We start from the raw sequence: 15,066 nt of genomic DNA on the forward strand, positions 1-15,066 counted from the left end.
TCCCTGGGTCCTAAGGTGTGATGGGGGTGGTGGTGGTGGTGGTGGTGAGGGCACCCTTGTGCGTTGGGGACAACAAGCGGGTGTTTGGGCTCTAGTTTCCCTCCCTTGGTCTTAGGGTTTAAGGGCTAGACGATGACAGGGAAATAAAGTAGTACTGGGATAGGCTGTGAGGAAAGGATTGGCTTTGTAGGAAGACCGTTTTCACTTCCAACTCTGCTTCTAACCAGCGTGGTCTTGACCAGGTCACTGCTGTCTCTGGCTCATCTTCCTCATGTATAGGAAGGAGGGGGCAGCTGGGCAAGCTGGTGAGACACTGGGGGATTCTCCCAGCCTCCTAACTTATGGTCCTAACTCCCCCTTGGGCCCATCTCCCCCTTGGGCCCCTCACTACTGATTCATTTGTTACAATTGTATATTATCTATCTTCCCCACTTGAAGTGGGGAAGTATGGGTCTTGTCACATAGTAGGGTTCACTGTGGGAGCCCCCAATACCTAGAACAGTGCCTGGCACACAGTAGGTATCAATAAATATTTGTTGACAGAACACTCCAGGTCTTTTCTAGATCTAATATTGTGCAGCCCTCAGAGCAGAAGGTCAAGGAATCCCTACCTTGAAACAGTTCCCCGTCTGCGGAAAACAGCAGGCATGTGGCCTCATGACTCAGTCTCACAGGTCCACCCAGCTTGGGTATGGCCAACGAGCTCTTGTCCAAAGTGTTTTGTTTTCGAAATTAGTTCTCTTGGGTGTGTATTATAGAAACCTATGATCTGATTTTTAGGGTTGTAATTAATTCAGTGGGGTGGGGTTCCTTACATTCCCCTGACTACTTGCCTTGTCCTCTGAACCTAATTCATGATCACAGAAGCATGACTTTTGAGTCCAGAAAAACAAGACTGAGAAGACCCATGATCACTGTCTGTGGAATGACTCTGGTTAGAGCATGTGTCTATTCACAAAGCTGTGAACACTCACACCCACAACTTACAAGGCAACAATAGGTCAGAGAGGCTGAGATACCTGCCCTAGGACTCACAGCAACTTGTGGTAGAATTGGACTAGGTCTTCTCATTTCCAGCTTGGTCCTGTGAGAGAGTGACTCCGTGTGAACCAGAGTCTAGGATGACAGACAGGGTAGGGGTAGGTAGCTACCCCAAACTTGGAAAGAACACCTTTTGGGTAAATAGAAGGTTTCTAATTTCCATAGAAAACCAAACCAAACAAACAAAAAACCTCATGTGGCCATGACCCCAAGATATGATTGTGATTAAATACTCTTCATTGAAACTGAAATGTCAATGGATTTGAAATACACTGTGATAGCTTAATAGGATTTTTTTCCAGTGGAGGGGGAATAAGCCTGAACTTCCTGACAGTGGTTCTTTTTTTTTTTTAAATTTATTTTTTATTGATTATGCCATTACATTTGCTCTATTCCCCCCTCCCTTCCCCTCCACCCTGCATACCCCTCCCCCACCATTTCCCCCTTTAGTTCATGAACATGTGTCTCAAATTCTTTAGATTCTGTATTTCCCCTACTATTCTTACCCTCCCCCTATCTATTTTCTATCTACTGTCTATACTACTTATTTTCTATACCTTCTCCCCCCTTCCCCTCCTCCCACTCCCCTGTTGCTAACCCTCCCTGTGATCTTCATTTCTATGGTTCTGCTCCTGATCTAGCTATCCTCTTAGTTTGCTTTTGTTTTAGGTGTGGTTCTTAATAACTGTGAGTTTGCTGTCCTTTCACTGTTCATCTTTTTTATCTTCTTTTTCTTAGGTAAGTCCCTTTAACATTTCATATAGTAAGGGCTTGGTGATGATGAACTCCTTGAATTTGACCTTATCTGAGAAGCACTTTATCTGTCCTTCCATTCTAAATGAAAGTTTTGCTGGGTAGAGCAATCTTGGTTGTAGATCTTTGGTTTTCATGACTTGGAATACCTCTGTCTAGCCCCTTCTTGCCTGTAAGGTCTCTTTTGAGAAATCAGCTGACAGTCTGATGGGAACTCCTTTGTAGGTGACTGTCCCCTTAGCTCTTGCTGCTTCTAGGATTCTCTCCTTCATTTTAATCTTGGCTAATGTAATTATGATGTGCCTTGGTGTGTTCCTTCCCCGGGTCCAACTTCCTCGGGACTCTCCGAGCTTCCTGGATCTCTCGGAAGTCGATTTCCTTTGCCATCTTGGGGAAATTCTCCTTTATTATTTGTTCAAATAATTTTTCAACTGGTGGTTGTGCCTTTCCCCCTTCTGGTACCCCTATAATTCGGATGTTGGAACGTTTAAAGATGTCTTGGAGGTTCCCAAGCCTCTCCTCATTTTTCTGAATTCTTATTTCTTCATTCCTTTCTGCTTGATCATCTTTTTCTTCTGTCTGGTCCTCTCCCTTGATTTGAGTCCCAATTTTCTTTCCATCACTATTGGTATCTTTTGTATCAGCATTCATTTCAATTAATTTAGCTTCCATATGTTTCTCTAATTTGTGACTAAAATCCACCAGTTCTGTAAGGATCTTTATAACCAGTGTTTTGAACTGTGCATCTGAAAGACTGGCTATTTCTTCATCACTTAGGTCTATCGGTTCTGGGGCTCTGAGTTGTTCTAGAGCCATTTTTGGTTTATTCGTGCTGTTTAGTGAGCGGAGCGAAGCCTTAGTTGTTTACCAGGACGGGGCGACCCAGGTCACTGGTTTGTGACGCTGTGTGTGGGGGCGGGGTCAGAGAGGGAGCGATGGCGTTCCTCTCCGCTAGCCCAGCGCATCCAGTCACTCAAACGCCTCGGGTTTGCTTATCCGATCCTAATTTTGCGAGCCTGTTGCACCGCGTGGGTTTCCCTTCTCACTGGTTTCTCCGCACGTAAATGTGCGCGCGACCTACCGACCCACCGCGCCTATTCCCTGTGCGCTCCGGCAGCCAGCTCGCTGGCAATCAGCCCTCGGTTGCCTGCGCGCCCCGCGCACCGCCCCGGGGATTTTTTCTTGCTAACCTGCTCTGCTTCTGGCCTCGCTCCTCGTACCGGTCCAGCCGAGTATCTAGTTGTCCTTTGGACTCCGTATTGTCGATTTTCCGTGTGGCTTGGTTGTGACTGCTGTTAAAAATAGTTGTTCTTAGATTTGGTTGTGCACAGAGGTGAGGTGGACCCTCCACCTACTTCTCCATCTTGGCGGAAGTCCCCCTGACAGTGGTTCTAAAAATTGTGTTTGTGCGACAACCCCTGAGATATCTGCAAAAATGCAGATTCCCCAGCTCTGATTACTTGCTCTGCATTTTAAACAAGCAGCTGAGGTGATTCACAGACCACTGTTTGCTACTGAAGAGGGCAGAGGCCTAGAATAGTTTTGAGAACAGAATAAGTAATTAATATTAATATTTATTAATCACTCCAAAAGATTTCTTCAGAGACCCCATAGATTTGCAGATTGGGATTCCTCACTTGATTCTCCTGTTGAATGCAACTTGCTAGGTTCTAATGCTTGGAAAAAGATAGTGTTTTTTTTTTTATTCTGGGAGAAAGTTTAGGTAAGTTGTACATAAATATGTAAAATTAACAAGATCGTTCAGTGAACATGTTTAGTTGTTACCCAAAGCTTCAGGGCCCAGAAATTTTCCAGTCATAGTCAAATAAGAGCATGGTATTCATTTATTAGTTCATTCACTCAACAATCACTTACTGAAGATCTACTTTGTGCTAAGCCCCTTGGTAGCTACTGGGGATATAGTGGTGAATGGGACATGCCCTCCTGGAGCATAAATTTTGTTTTGGAGGGGGGTAGACAGTAGCTAACTAAGTGAAGCGTGAGTATTAGGCAAACCCGATAATGGCTTGGTTGAGGTCAGGCACTGATTTTCAGTCCCAACTACATCACTTGCTAGCTCTGTGACCTTGGATGAGATACTCAGCCTCTATGAGCCTCAAATTCTTCATCTATAACATGTGTCAAAATGATACCTACCTCAAGAGTTGTTGGGTGTATTAAAATTGTTGGGTGTCATGGGGAATGACAGTGTGCGTGGGAACTGTAAGTACCCTCAGAGATGTCCTGTCATCCTCCACTCACGTACACCATGGGTCTTTCCATAGAGTGGAGGCCATGAAAATATGCCTCAGGATTTTCCAACTACAGGGAGCATAACTGACTAGTTCTTTTTGTCTAGTGTGCTTTTTAAGTGGTAAATCCATCTGGCTCTTGATGAATTCAGCTCTGTGGAGAGACCTTTGAGCCTTGGACCACTCTAAATGCCCCCAATAGCTTCTGTTGGGGAAACTCTCTGCATAATTATACAGGTAGAAAGAAAAGGGTTAAAAGAAGCTAAAAAAAACCCTATACCGGTGAGGATGTGCACAACAATGGGAGGCGAGTGGGAAAGACGCATGAGGAAGCTGAGGGTGGGAATCTCGGTGCAATCGCCTGTGAAAGTCATCAGGACAGCAGAACCCCGGCTCTGTCCTTGCAGGAGAACAGTGCTCAGAGCAGCGGGGCCCTTTGTTCGGAAGTTTGTTTTAAACTTCAAGACACCAGAGTGCAGATAAACAAGTCTCACTTGGAAACAGGCAAATAGACCAGGTGGCAAAACCATCTGGAGGCAAATCTTCCACCTTCTTCAAGGGGAAAGAAGGAACCTTTGAGGGCCAGCTTTACCCAGGGCTGACCCCATGATGCTTCTCTTCTTCTTCCTTCCTGACTTCTTGTCCCTACCTGGGTCATCTCTAGAGCCCCTCCCCACATTCTGCCCCTCATTGCTATGATTTACTAACACAGGCCTAGGTGCCCAACTTTTCTTTCTATTTGCCTTTCTCTGGTCCCACACAGCTCCCTTCTGTGCTCTGTTCCCCACACCGCCTGCTCCTCACTCACCCTGCTCTGCACTGCCCTGCCCGTTTGTGAACCTGCTTTCTTGCTCCCTCACCTTCAGCACAGAAGCCCCGGGCCTAGGAAGCATGGGCATGGTGGAAGAGGCACTTGCGTCCCCACACTTCTACCGGCCATCCCTACACTATTGAATATACTATCAAGGCTGAATACTTTTATTTCTGAAAAATGATATGAAGTGGTTAACATGAGACAGAACTACATGTGGTAGTTGGGGGGAGATTTTCGTGGTATGTGATTAAATAAGAAAAAAAATTCCAGAAAAATATGTATAGTATGTTCTTCAGGATCGTGTACATTTGTGGGCATACATATTTATGCAACATAATCCATTTAATATACGATATGTGGAACCTATAGAATATACACAGTGTAATATATAAAACAGTTAAATTTCTTTTTCATAAAGGGGACCCCTGTATATAGATACATGGGCACTACACACACAGATAACTGTAGTGCATGGAAGGGGGTCTGGTAGGGCACACCTCTGACGACCTTGAATTAGTGTAGACTTTTGGATTATGTAGGTTTAACAAAATCAGTTGGACAAGGTCAATATGTGAGAGATTTTGGCAGACATTTATTTGAAGAATTAAAGTTTTTTAGGTCATTCTTTCATTGATCCATTTATTGAAAGACTTTTAATTGGATGTTTATTCCCTGCCAAATTCGGTGTCTTGCAGAAACATGGGGGAGGAAACCATACAGAAATAAACACACAGATAGATATTTGATTACAATCTGGAAAGTTAGTGAAAAGAGAGCAGTAATAGACACTAAAAGAGGGATGTTTCACTGAACAGGTGACCTATGAGTTAAGGCTGAAGAAGAAGGAACAGCCAGCCTGAGCTGGTGCAGGATCAGAGAGTCGGGGTGGAGGGAGCACAGGACTAAGTGGAGAAAGGAAGAACCACAGCCACAAGTGTGAGGGCAAGCAAGACTGGCTGCCAGTGGTGGGCGTCATGGTTTCTTTGTGGAGGAGCTCAGTGGGGTCCAGATGACGGCAGGGGCGGGGGAAGTGGTGTACTGGGCTGGGAGGCCGTACTGCTTACAGTCTTGATGCAGCAGGATGTGAAGTAGCCCAGGGGCTCTGGGATAAAATGGTCTTGATCAGAGACCTGGCTCTACTCTTCATAGCTGTGTGACCTTAGGCAAGAGACTTAACCTTTCTGGGCCATAGGTTTCTGATGTACAGCAGGAACCATAGCAGTACCCACCTCGCTATGAGTGTCAGCAGCAATGACGGAGACAGCAGCTTAGCACAGCACCTAGTAAGTGCTCACACCTTTTCGCTATCACATGCTTTGGAACAACCTGACAGACATGTAAGGTGAGCCTCTCTGGGCCAGAGTTTCCACCTTTACAGGGGAGGATGAGACCAGACGACTCTCAAGGTTCCTTCTACTTTAATGCTCTTGGTTCTGAGTGTCCTGAGGTTGGAGTTTGGCAGAAGGTCTGACCACCACAGCTGGGCTGGTGTGGGGTCTTTGATCCCTCAGGGGCACCACTGGTTTGTGCTGAGACCCAGGTCCTGGGCAAGGAGCGGACTTCCCTCTAGGAGATGGAGTTTCACGTGACACTCCCTAACCCTAGGCCTGCACCCGTGCCCTCCCGGGAGAGCCCTGACACCTACATGGAGTTAGCAGGACTCACTCCTGTTTTTCTTACTGTAGTGGCTTTGTGATGGGGCCCTGCTTTTCCTCCTGTTCCTCACATTGTTCTGTGGAGAAAGGTTTTTAAAAAAAATCAAAGGGGTTCCTGAGGTCTTTGGGAAGCTTCTGGGGGAACAGAGGAAGTGGCTCTAAGATCAGAGTGCTGGGGGCTGCATGGGAACTCCGGGCAGACAGTGCCACCGGCGGGGTTCTGCTGGGGCCTTGCGCTCACACTGCACCCACAGCCCCAGCCTCCTTCCTGACAGTAAGCAGGGAGGGGGGTGGGGTGGAGGGTGGGGGGCTTGGAGCCAGCTCCAGCTGGGAATCTGGGAAGTCTGGGAGCCTTCCATTGGCCAAGACAGGCTGCTCCTGGCTCAGTTTCTGTACTGGTATTTAAACAGGACCTCAGGGAGCCAGCTTTCCTGTTCTTCCATTTTGCAGAGGAGTAGACTGAGTCTTACTCATTAAGCACCAATAATTTCCCTTCTGCCTACAGTTCTGCTGGTAGCACCCTTGTTTGCTGTGCCTCTGAGTAAAGCCAGTCTTTTCTGTGGCTTCCTGGATCACCTCAAGTTCCAGCCTCTCCTGGGAGCCATTCTCTGAGCTCCTCTAACGCCCGCCCAGTCCAGTCATTAGGGGCCACCCTTTCTCATGTCCCCTTTCCTGCTGGCTCCCTGCACACAGGGATTCCCTGGCCTCCCAGTGAGTTTGCCCCTCTTTGGAATTCTATACACGCTGCTCCCCACACCAGGTTGCTCTTCTTTGTAAAGCTGGGATCGCCTATTAAGCTCCAGGTGTAGCTTAATTGCCAGCTCCCTGGAGAGGCCTCCTATGACCCGCTGACTAAAGTATCCCAGGGAGTATATTTAATTGATGGCTGGAGTGCCCCCCTTTCAGACACCACGGATTTCTTCCTCTCCTCTTAGAGGTCAGTTAAATGAGCCCCCATGCCCTCTTCCCCCAAACTTGGCTCTCTTCCCTCTTTATTCATTGGCTCTTTTCTAAGTTTTATCTCTGAATCTGGTCCTCCACCAAATACTTTAGAATCAGCTGAGAATTCATGTCTCTCTCAGTCGTTGAGCCACACAGCTGGGAAGCCCAGTGTTGCCGTGTGCAAGAGGAAAGGACTGGGGATCTGAAGACCTGGGTACCAGGTTTGACCTCACTTCCTTGCTATGTGACCTTGGGCAGTCAATCAATTCCTGTGTCTCAGTCTCCTCAGCTGTAATGAATAACAGTGTCTATTAAGCATCATTATAATATGTTTTACAATTACCCCTTTTCTGTTTGTATCTTGGGGTTGTTCCAGGAATGAAATGAGAAACTGTGCGCTCTGTAAAATTAAAGTCTTTGCAAAGTAGGAGGTAATTATTTTCTCTCATCTCATTATAAGCTAGAGATCCAAACGCAGGCATTTACACAGCATCCACAGAAGGTGACATCATATCCCCGATACCCAGGAAGGCCACGGAGAAGGGCAGACACAGGGCAGCAGTGGTTACAGGATGGGAGGCCTGCACGGCACAGTTGACACAGAGCCTTAAACACTGTGGGCCGGGGGCCCCAGTCTGAACCTCAGCCCTGCTTCCACCTTCCAGGGGCCCGGGCAAGTGCCTGGCTACAACCTCCTCAGCTTTGCGTCTCCCTCTTGCCCGCTCTGGTCCGACCACGCAGGCTTCCTTTCTCTTCGTTCTGCCTCCTGCATGTGCCTTGGGTGTTCATGGTTGCTATTCCTTCTGACCTGAACCCTCTTTCCTTGATGTCCGTGGGACTGGCTACTTCTCAGTGTGCAGATCTCATCTCTAGTGAGTGTTGCCTCTTAGCGAGGCCTTCAAAGTTGTCCTTCCCCGATCAGTCCCTCTGTGTCACAGGGACTGTTTTATCCCACCTAGACCAGGGGACACCTCCAGAAGTCACGTGGTACAATTTGTGCGCTTTTATGGCCTGTGTGGCCCGCTGGGTGGTACGTACATTACTAGTGAACATGGGTACACTTGGAAAAGGACTCCAAGTTTCCTGCCAGGTCCTTACAGTCAGGGCTTAAATCCTGGAGGCAGGCAGGATTGGATGAAGAAACGAGCCCCAAGGTGCCTCTTCCCAAGCTGGGCACCATGCGGCTGAAGGTGTGCGACCTGTCCAGGTGCCCACTCAATTCCCAGCTGCTCCAGTTTGCTCATCTCAAAGGTGAAAGGATTGGACTAGATGCTTCTTTTCTGCTCTGAGCTTTCACTGTGTTACAAAATATAAATGGCGTGGGTCCACGTGCGCAAGTCACGATATTTGCTTGAATGCACTTTCTTTCCTATGCTCCTCACATCAGCTCCCCCTCCTCCGTTTTCCTCTCTCATAAAAAAACGGAATGAGGAGGGTGAGGCACTTCGTTCTCCGCTGCACTGTGACACAGCGCCATAATGCAGAATTCATTACTGAACCAAAGGCTGTGCTTTCCTCTCATTCGTTTCTTTGCTCTCCAAACAACTTTCAGCTTTGACATCTTTATTGGAGTCTTTTGGCCCTTTAGCAGAATGAGAATGCTGTGCACTAGTCACTGGGACTGGATTCTGGATGGGACTGAGCGGGCACGTAGGAGAGTGTGGAACACTCATTCCAGCTCTCCTTGTTCAGGCACATGGAGTGGGAAGCAAGAGCGGAGCTGCTGATCTTCCACCCAGCAGAAGGGAGCTGGTCAGCTTGGTCTCTGGGGCCAGGTTCTGATTTCAGAGCTGTGTCTTGACTTCTTTTTGCAGCGGTAACAGAGCAGGTGCCCTTGATTTGGAGGCTTAAGGCCAAAAGCATAATAAAGCCTCTTTTTACCGTGAGCTTGCTGTGTGCCAGGCACTCTGCTAAGGACTTTGCACCCATCATCTCATTCAACCTGAATTCCTCCAACAGCCCTGTAAGGTAAAAATTGTTATTGCCTTTGTTTAGCAAATGAAGAAAGTAGGCTTAGAGAGAGTAAGTCAAATATCTAAGCTCACATGGCCGTGGGATAACATTGAAACCCTGGTGGTCCGATACTACAGCCCACAGTTTTCATGCTACCAGTACTGTCCACGTGCAGTAAAGGGCACTGGCATAGCCTGGAGTGAGGGTCCGGCTCTGCCAGGGCAAGGTACAGCTGATAATAGCAGTCCCTAACACTCAAGTCGCTGATCCGATTTTAACAGTAGTAACCAATGCTGGAATAAAAAAGATTGTTATAAGGCAGTAAGGTCCTATTCATTTCTTCAATAAACACACAAGCATTCACTATGTGCCAAGAGAATGCATATACTTCGCTGCTCAAACGGAGATTGTCTCTGTTCTCTTGGGACTTACGGCCATTTGATGTCTGAGGAAGTTAAAGTTGAGAGGTTTGGTATAGTCTGTCTAGTCCACCTAGCTTGGCAGTAGTGGAATGGGCATTCACACCCCACCACGGGACCCCTCAGCCACTAACCTTCCCCGCCCGAGGGAAAGGTGTCCGATTTGAATGGCTACCTTCATTATTTTTTCTTTCCTCTGATCTGTTCAAATGATTATTCAGTAAATTGCCAAAGATTTAGATCTTTATGAGTCGCACAGAGTAGAATTTCTTGACAGCAGTGCCACTGAAATTCTGGGCTGGGCAGTTCTTTGCTGTGGGCACTGCCCTGGGCAGTGGGGGTGCTGAGCAGCACCTCTGGCCTCCACCCACTAGATGATAGTAGGTGCTCTGACAACTGAAAATGTCTCCAGATATTGTCAAATGTCCCCATAGGGGCAAATTGCCCCTGGTTGAAAACTACTGGAATTGAGTGATAAAAAAAACTAAAGTAAAATACCCACAAAAAAATTCCTTTGCCACTATAGTGTTGTGTGCATGGGACTCACATCATATCAGAGCTTAACGCCTCAGAACCTCACTTAGTTGGGAAACTATACCCATAGTGTCCTCAGAGGAGTTCAAGGTTAATTGATGGGCTTAGTTTAGGGACCACATATGAACAATATGCGTCTTTCAACACTAGAGTTAACTCTCGGTGGGGACAGATGCTCACACAGTGAAAGGCAAGGAGCTCGGAGGGTGGCAGTTCCACCACTCCCGTCTGGTGCTGGCCGTGGGTATCATCGGCTCCTACGGCTTAATGTGGGGTTCATGCACCAGCAGCCACTGCATCCCCTGGGAGCTTGCTAGAAAATGCAAAACTCAGGCTCTACCTCAGTCCCATGGAATCACAACACGCAACTTGATAAGGTTTCCAGGTGGCTTGTTTTTACCTTAATGATTGAGATGTAGCAGGGCATGGCATTAAAGTATGCTTTAAGGATTTTAGAACTAGCCTGTGCATTTAAATGATTCTCTCTCACTCACTCTTACTTCGGTTGACTGTGCATATATAAGTATGGGGATGAGTTTGCTCCACTCATTTGTTTAACTGCCAGAGGAATGTGGTTTGTGTAGTTTAGAAGCACCTGGACTTTATCATCAGGCAGAATCTCTGAAGGTGGAGCTGAGGTTTGGGAGCGAAGGTTGTGCTGTGTGTGGGGGTGTTTTTCTGGTACATGTTCTCCTATACGTTTTATATGATGAACCTACTGTCTATGATTCTGTCCCTTTCATCCCCCTTTCCCCCAGTGAATGTGTGAGAAAATCCATCCTACCAATTAGAAATAAGGCCTTAGAGAAGCCACCTGACTTCTCCGACACAAAAGCCTGCTGCTTCATGGGCATGGAAAAGGACTTAAGGAGTTAATGACTTTGGAGGAGTTTCCTAAACAGAAACTTCCTGAGCAATTATAGGTTGTTATTTGTGATCATTGTACCAGTGAAGAATCAAAAAGGTTACTGCAGATTTTCTCTGTAGCTCCAATACCCTACCCGTGCTGCCCCCTGCTGGTTGAGGCTTAAATTCATTTTTTGTGGGACTCTAACTAAGAAAGGAGAACTGGGCATTGAAGACCCTCGGAGTCTACACCCTGTTCCTCATCCCTGTGAAAGGAACGCCTGGCACAGATTTGGCCAAAATTTCACCTAATCAGAGTTGCCTTAGTAAGTATGTAAAACAGGGGCCCTCTTTCCAGAGTCTTTGATGATTCACTGGATAGGGCAAGGTGTGGAATCTGCATTTTGATAAATGTGTCCGAGTCAGAAGAATAGCCACATGTGCAGCTGGGTTGCTGAGGCACCGGTCTGTGCCATGCCTCTCAAAGTGTGACTCTAGAGCCATCTTCTGAGTCACAGACCGGTGTAAAGTGGGCTACAACAGCAGGACAATAGTGACAGGAGGAAGGGGCCAGTGCCTCCAGGCTGCTTATCAGACAGGACACGTGGGGACTCCAAGATGCAGATTTAGGAATGCCTTTTCCAGGTTTTGACCCCGGGTTTGCAGTGGGACCAAGAACGGGAAACTGATGTGTTGGAAAGAAAAGTCAGCTCTTCCGGGTGAGGTCAGAGCCAGCAACCTGGTGACCTCTTCCCGGTTCAGCAGGTCAGCAGCCCCACCCCCCCTCTCTGGAGCTGCTGGGCCAGTTCCTCTGCTGACCCTTGGTGAGGGCGTGAGTCCCCTCCCTTGCTGAGGAAAGTCTGGGGAACGCCTGGCCTGTGGCCAGGTCACCCGCACCTTCTGCTGGCTGCTGGGGCCTCTGCCCTAGACACTGGCTGGATGTGCCTGACAGGATGTCAGGCACAGCCAGTTTTCCAGGTAGACATGGCCAAAGTCCCCAGGAACACGGTCAGCGTAGTGTGGGGACTTAGCTATGTCATGTAAGGTCCAGGGGAAGGGACTGAAAGGGGAAATTTTTCATTCACTCAAGGTCACCCTCTGAAATGTATCAATAACAACATTCAGGGAAAGAACAGGACAGAGCCGCTTATATTTTCCTCGTCACTAAAGTAGATCCACTAGTCTGTGAAGTCAAAAACCATAATGATGAAAATTACTGAATTCATTCTTTATTTTTGAAGTAAATAGCTTTCAAAACTGAAGTCTATTGAAGAGGCCAGCCAGTTGAAGATCAAGGGGAGAGGAATGCAGTCAGGGTGCGCTTGCTCTGAGGCAGAGGAACGGGACCTTCCTGATCCGAAGACAGGCGGGTCTGGTTTTGCTTGGAGGCGTTTCCTTGCAGCTTTCGGGCTGGAACTGAGATTTTATCTCCGTCATGACCTCCAGGCACCCAGTACTCACTGGGGCACCTCTGCCTCGAGCCCTGCACGTTCCACACGCAAGGAAAGCAGCAGAACCAGGACTGAGGCATTCATGCACACACGTGTGTGAGTAAGCTTTGCACATGTAAAAAGCTCAAACACCTTAAATACCTCTTCTAACCTGCACAGCTATTCTGTGAGGTAGGCCTTTTTATCACCACATTGAATAATACTATTAATAGCACTAATTTTTTTACATAAGAGTAAATATGCCCAAGAGAATATAGCTTAAAGCTGACAAAGCCAGATCCAAACGGAGGGCTCTGACTCCTAGTCTGGTCCTGATCCAATGTAGTAATGAGAAGTACGAGGGCATCAAACTGGGAGCAACATTAAAAAAACAAAACCGAAAACTGGGAGCAACAGTTTCACTGTCCATTGGCTAATACACGACTAGTTGCTTTTTTCTGTGTAGACCAGAAAACAAGTGCAAGGACAGAGTTGGGGTCAGGGTGGCGGGGTTTGTCCCTCTGTGAATCCGTGCCACTCTCTGCAGTCTGCTCCTGACCATCCCGCGTGGGCGGCAGAGCACACCTCCAGGAGGGGAGGGCGGGGAAGCGGTTCTCTGCTGAGGACAGGGGCCGGAAGGAGACACAGGATCAGGGAGAGGACAGTGTAGAGACCATGTCCGAGGGGAGCATGTTCACAGAAGACAATGTGAGTGTCATGAGAGGGGCCCACAGAGCCCCCCGAGGCTGTCACTGGCTACAGGCAGCATTCTGTGAGGGCCTCTGGAACCCCCACGAGCTGTGGAGTCTTCGGTTACTGAATGCTGCCTGTTGCAGAGCATACAACATTGCTTCCTTTGCTTCCTGCCCCTTTCAAGACACCCTGGACCTCGTGGTTGGGAATCCGTGTTGCCCGTGGTGACGTAACAGTCGAAGGAGTCAGCCCAGGCCTCCTCATGATGTGTACACAGACACACAAAATCAGCCATGAATTTTTCCTCCTTCTCTCCTCACTCCTTCTTTTGTTTATGTATTTACTTTTTTATAAGGACACATTAACAATAAATTACTGTTAAAAATGTCAGATAATACAGAGAACTTTAAAAAAGAGGTAGCTCTCTTTTCCCCTTACCTCTTCCCCACCCCCACACTCACCCAGCTACCCGAGGAGCTCGGGTGCTGCCTGCTCTGCTCTCTGCTGATCCCCAGGCCCCGCCCAGTGCTGGCAGCCTGGAGAGGGCGCTGGGCTGTGGGGGGAAGAATCGGGTCTCCACCATCAGGTTGATGGGATCCTTTTCCTCCACAGTCAAACTCACAGATGTGGTTCGGTTCTGTACAAAAATGCAGCCATGCTGTATGGACTGTACGCAAGCTGCTTTAGGTTTCGCTTCATGACACATTTCAGCCCTCCCTGGACTCTCTATCTAGACCTGCTTCCTTCGTTTTCACTGCTGACTAAATACACCATCGTGACTGGACCCCTCCCACACTGCTGAGCGTTTCCCTTTCTGCCCTTTCCCACTGTTTGCAGCCCTGCTGCCTGCCCAGGCCTCCTGTGGCCCAGGTGAGAGGAAAGACTGCTGAGGTGGACTCCTCCTGCCTGTCCCTCTCACTGGGTCAGATGCCTGAAAACCTGAATTTCCCAGAAAGATAGGCTGGGCTGGGAGAAATTCCTTTCCCTGGGAGTGGTGGGCAGAGTCAGCCCTGGGCTTGCATCCTGCACTCGGGGTGCATGCACACCCTGCCCCCCACCCCCACCTCTCCCCAGGGACCTGATGTTTAGAACACAAGCTGCTTCGTGTTAGCATGGTTTGTGGAAGCACGCAGACCCGAGAGTCCTGGGGTTTGAGTTCTAATGCAGGCTTTTCCACAAAATCGCCTGAAAGTGTTGAACAAACATTTTCATCTTCGTGACCCTGTTTCTTTATCTTTAAAACAGGTTGGGGCAAGAAGAAGTCATAGAGGAGCAAACAGATCACTGTTTCAGGACACGTTCCCTCCTAACTTCCCAGGTGGAGGCTTTGGTTGCCTGCCCTTGACCCTGGGTTTGCCGTGGGACCAAGAACGGGAAACTGATGTGTTGGAAAGAAAAGTCAGCTCTTCCGGGTGAGGTCAGAGCCAGCAGCCTGGTGACCTCTTCCTGGTTCAGCAGGTCAGCAGCCCCACCCCCCCTCTCTGGAGCTGCTAGGCCAGTTCCTCTGCTGACCCTTGGTGAGGGCATGAGTCCCCTCCCTTGCTGAGGAAAGTCTGGGGAACGCCTGGCCTGTGGCCAGGTCACCCGCACCTTCTGCTGCTGCTGGGGCCTCTGCCCTAGACACTGGCTGGATGTTCCTGACAGGGCGTCAGGCAGCAACAAGTGGCAAGGACCAGGCCCTGGAATCACACTGCCCCACCTTGAACCCTGACTCCACTGTGTCAGCTGAGGGAG

This window comes from Artibeus jamaicensis, unplaced genomic scaffold, assembly GCF_021234435.1.
Source record: "Artibeus jamaicensis isolate MK-2021 breed Jamaican fruit bat unplaced genomic scaffold, CSHL_Jam_final contig_432, whole genome shotgun sequence".
NCBI classification, from domain to species: Eukaryota; Metazoa; Chordata; class Mammalia; order Chiroptera; family Phyllostomidae; genus Artibeus; species Artibeus jamaicensis.